The following is a 5,169-nucleotide window of genomic DNA, read 5'->3' on the forward strand; positions in this document are numbered from 1 at the left end:
TTTGTTGCGTAGCTTCTTGAGCAAATGTCTTTTCCTATACCTCGGATGAACAAAAGCTTTGTAATTGTAACCGGTCAGATAGAAACTGTTCGATGAATACTTTGGAGCCACAACTATCAGCCTTGTTAAACAACTGGTTAATCTTCAGGTGAATTAACTGAAGGAGCCTTTTATTCACGATCATAGTGATCTTCGACTGAAACTTGAATTTACCACGCAGAGAGTTACTACAAACAACATGGCTGGACACAACATCAACAACACAACTGATGAACGGAACGAAAACAACAGCTCAACAGGTAGACAGATTCTTTCTAGCTGTAGTTATTACAAAACCGTAATTACAAAACTCATTTCCCTTGGAGTTATAAATTGAATGCTGCTACAAAAAGTGAAATAAAACACTGCTGTTTGCTATATGAATCGATTGACATCATATTGGGACGATCTGCATCCAGAATTAAATCATTTTACTGCGAAGCAATTATGCCAACAAGCAAGATTTGTAGAACATAGGAAGAAAGTTAATGACTAACTTTATTAAAAAGAAAAACTATCTGAAATTAACCTTCTTCCCAACACTATAAACGAAAACGAAAATGTGAATGATGTGAGCGACATTCTAACAGATTCTATACTGCCTGGTGGCCAAACTACATTCATGACTAAAGTAACTGATCACTGTGCCCTAACTATGACTACAGTAAATAGAAGGCGTAACCGTAGAGATTATTGTAGTGGTAGTAGTAGTATGGTAGTAGTAGTAGTAGTAGTAGTAGTAGTAGTAGTAGTAGTAGTAGTCAGGATTATATATTAGTGAAATGTGCCCTTGCTGAAATTTTCCGAGAAAAAATAACTTTGGCTTTGAAGTACTCCCTCAAAGAGAGAGTATTCTCTACCAAAGTAAGTAAAAAACCACCAGATACGGTATTAAAAGCTGTTGACGAAATTGGTGATAAACCCTCACCTCATTTTGGCAGATTAACGCCTGTCTATATGCTCTGTCAACTACTGCAAAACAGTACATGAACGGCATTCAAAAAGTGAACAAAACCGAAACAATAAAGAAAGTACTATCATGGGTTTGAAGACAGAGAAAAAAGATAACTGGTCATGTAATGGTGCTTATTGCGTGCAAACAAGCAAATCACTATACGTCCTGCCAACAGAAAGTAAAGAAGGAGATAAAACTGATGTTTGGAGACAGCAAAAAGAGGACACTCATTTGCAAACTAATTACCCTCAAACAGAAGCTAAAAGCTGTCGGTGAGAAACTCCGACATGAAAAGAGAATAACCAAGAGAAAAACCATAAACAAAATATTTAACCGGAACCAGGTAACATTATACAGAGACATGAGAGGAGAAACAGTAAACATCACAGGAACTCCTTCACGAGAAGACATAACCTCCTTCTGGAAGAAAATCTGGTGTGAAGCATAGGAATTTAACCAAGATGCTTTGTGACTGGCAGCAATTCGAAAAAGTAATTGTCCCTGTATTACACCCAAGACATACAACATTGATGGTGAAACTCTTGCAACTGAGATGCAGAAACTTCAGGATGGAAAAGCACCTGGAAGAGACTTGATTGTTGGATATTGGTACAAGAAGCTTACCTACCGACCATATCTAATCAACCTGTACCAGCAAGCTCTCGATGGGGTCAATAGCATACCACACTGGTTAGCTCTGGCAGAGACAAAACTGATCCTCAAGTGCAGAGCCACTCACATGGCAAAAAACTACCGGCCAATTGCATGCCAAAAGTTAATGTATAAGATATATACAGCATGTTTGAATCTCTTCCTCCAAGACCATTGCGAAAGCAATAATATCATCACAGCAGAACAAGCAACTGAGAAGAAAGGAGTCTAGGGATGTGCCGAGCAATTGTTAATAGACAAAACTGTAATGTCAAAGGTGCAGGAGAAAGAACCTAGTTCCAATGTGGCATTTGACTCTGTTCCCCACTTATGGATGCTAGAAGCCCTTCAACTTGCTAAAGTTCAAGTGAGCCTGACTTCATCACGGGCCACAAACTTGAAATTAAACACAAGGAGTGACTGTATTATCACTGATAGAATACAGTATCGCAGAGGTATATTCCAAGGGGACAGCCTCTCTGTGATGCTGTTTGTGCTTTCTGTAAACGTTTGTCATTCATGTTAACGAAGTTTGAAGGATATCTCACTGGTTCACAAGGAAACAAAAATTCCCAAACTACCCACTGTTTCTTTGTGGATGACTTGAAACTACATGCAAAGAATATGCATGAGATGAAAAAGAACCTTGACTTGGTTGCAACATTCTCAAAGGATATAGGGTTGATATATGGTTGTGAAAAATAGAAAACTGTAAACCATACTAGTGATATCTCCATCGATGACTTAACTCTTTCCCTTGTATCTGATGAGGAATGTTATAGGTATCCTGGAGTGGATGAAACCATATCTTACAATGGCACCTGTAACAAAACACGTGTCACTAAAGAATATAACAGGTGAGTAAAGAAAATTTGGACCTCAGAACTCTCTGCATTCAATAAAACTGTGGCCCACAATGTGTTTGCAGTGCCAGTACTTACTTATACCAACATTTGGGCTACTTGATTGGACGCTTGATGAGATCCGAACCATTGAAAACTAACAAGCGTACAATTTCCACATCACCAGTGACGTAGACAGCCTCTACCTAAAATGAAAACAAGGCATCAGAGCCTTAACATCAGTCCAAATTACCTTTGAATGTCGTATCATTCCGCAACATCTTTTAGCCATCAAGTGTCGAAGTGTATCCCTTGACTAAGTTTGCATACACGAGGCTGATAACATTATAAGACTTAGAAGACAGCTCTTAGAGCAGCATTCCTTGTCTGATAATCTTAAATACATACCCAAAGAAGTCGCACAACTTTGCCACAACGCATCATCAGATAAAAGGATGAGCGTATATGAGTAGAAAACCATGCATGGATATGCTAGTAGAAAGCTCCGAGATGATAGTAACATTGAGCATCAAATCAGTCTATCATGGACCAACAACCGGATTAGTACCTCCCACTTTGAAGGGTATGTGTTTATAATCCAGGAACAGGAAGTGTCAATCAAATACCTGATGCACAAAAGGGACAAGCATGCAGGAAAAGCAGTAGAATGTGACAACCGATGTAGACTTTGTGGAGTTAGCACCGAAGATGTCACCCACATCATAAGCAGTTGTCCGAAAATGTCATGACGGTATTATTTACCGATGAGACATGATGTTATAGCTAGGACACTGTATAACGAAATCCGTCGAAAGGATAACCCCAAGGACAATGAAATAAGTACCTAAGTATAGTGGAAGCCATAGCCACTCATGATAAAATACTAGTGTAATGTCTCAGTGAAAACCTCAATAAAATGTAAATATACATACATACAAAAATACCCTGTCGAAGTTCTCGAAATTTCAATGACAGAGGCTTGGATCTAGGTTAGAGACCAGCTCTTTCTCTATTGGCAAAACATCTTGAAATAAAACTGAATAATGACATGCATGCATGCAAAAACTTACACAAACACGTACTCACTCATATATGGACACACACTTCCATAACTAATTTAATTTAGAATGTAAAATTTACTTTCCCACGAAGCTCAATGAATATGACACAAGAGTGGAAATTCAAGACCGCTATGAAATTCAATAGCTTTTTCACTATAATATACAGTTCATCGAACAAAATGGCTACGCTCAATTTAAAAGTTACTAAAAGTCGTCTGCAATACGGATTTTGTCTACCTCTTTCTATGACTCGACTCACCTAACATGAACTGGTTTACTTGAGCTCTATGTCGTGAGAATTTAAATGACAGTCATAGAAAACGAAAAAGAATATATTAAGAATGTCTTCTTTTTGACTTGTCATTGTTGTTACGGCAAACAAAATGTTAAGCGGTAGTTAGTTACGTCACTTTGCACTCATTGTTCAAATTCACGGATCAACTTTGCTGTTCTCCTTTCGGGGACAATAAAAATAAAATACCAGTGAAGTACCGGTATCGATTTAATCGACAAACACTCTAAAATTTCAACCCTTGTGACTATGTTAGAAGCAATTGCTATTATTATTATTTTTGGCGAGTCGGTGTTTTTTTTACAGCATTTTACGTTCTGAGCTCAAATACCACCGAAGTCAACCTTGCTTTCATCCTTTTGAGCTCGCTGAAATAAATCAAATACTGGGGTCCATGTAACCGAATATATCCCGCTCCAAGTTTCAGGCCTTGTGCCTATAGTAGAAAAGATTATTATTATTATTGGTGACCTAGCTGTATGGTTCGGATGTTGGACAGAATACTTAGTGGCACTTATTACGGCTCTTTACACTTTGAGTTGAAATATCGACGAGGTCGACTTTGTCTTTTATCCTTTCGAGGTCGGTAAAAGAAAATACTAATCAAGTACTTGGGTTAATGTAATCGACAAGCCCTTTTCTCTCAAATTTGCTGGCTTTGTATCAAAATTAAAAGGAATTAATATTACGAGCGAAAAAAAAGTCGTTAGTGTTGGCACTCCGTCGGTTATGACAACGAGGGTTCCAGTTGATCCGATCGACGGAACAGCCTGCTCGGGAAATTGACGTGCAAGTGGCGGAGCACTCCGCAGACACGTGTACCCTTAACGTAGTTCTCAAGAAGAGTCAGAGTCACACGGAATGTGACAAAACTTGCCCTTTGAAATTTAGGTACTACTTATTTTTGCCAGTGGACTGGGGCAATGTGAAATAAAGTGTCATACTCAGGGACTTAACGCGCCGCCGGGAATCGATCTCACGACCTTACAATTATGAGTCAGATACCCTAACCACTGAGTCACGTGCCATCACTAGTGTTGGAAACATTACAAAGGAAACAACTAATACTGAAGTCCCTGGATGACTTCTCTTTATGAAGTATTTATGTACAGCTAATTCAATGCTGTTGACTCTGGTACGATCCGTGATTCTATGTTTCCTCAAATAAATGGTGGCGTGTCATTCTTATTTCAAGTTTCCATTGAATAAATGCTAAAATTTCTGTAATATAAAAGTAAACGTAACAAAATTTTACGCACACACACGCACGCACGCACGCACGCACGCACGCACGCACGCACGCACGCACGCACGCACGCACGCACGCAC

General features: G+C 38.9%; 1 protein-coding gene across 2 annotated transcripts in view; it reads right to left on the minus strand.

The window, feature by feature from the left end:
• LOC106875818 (transcriptional regulator ovo) overlaps positions 1-5,169 on the minus strand; it is a 99,238-nt gene that overhangs the window by 8,309 nt on the left and 85,760 nt on the right. The gene's annotated exons all lie outside the window — the stretch shown is intronic.

The sequence above is a fragment of the Octopus bimaculoides genome, chromosome 25 (genome assembly GCF_001194135.2).
Source record: "Octopus bimaculoides isolate UCB-OBI-ISO-001 chromosome 25, ASM119413v2, whole genome shotgun sequence".
In the NCBI taxonomy this organism is placed as follows: domain Eukaryota; kingdom Metazoa; phylum Mollusca; class Cephalopoda; order Octopoda; family Octopodidae; genus Octopus; species Octopus bimaculoides.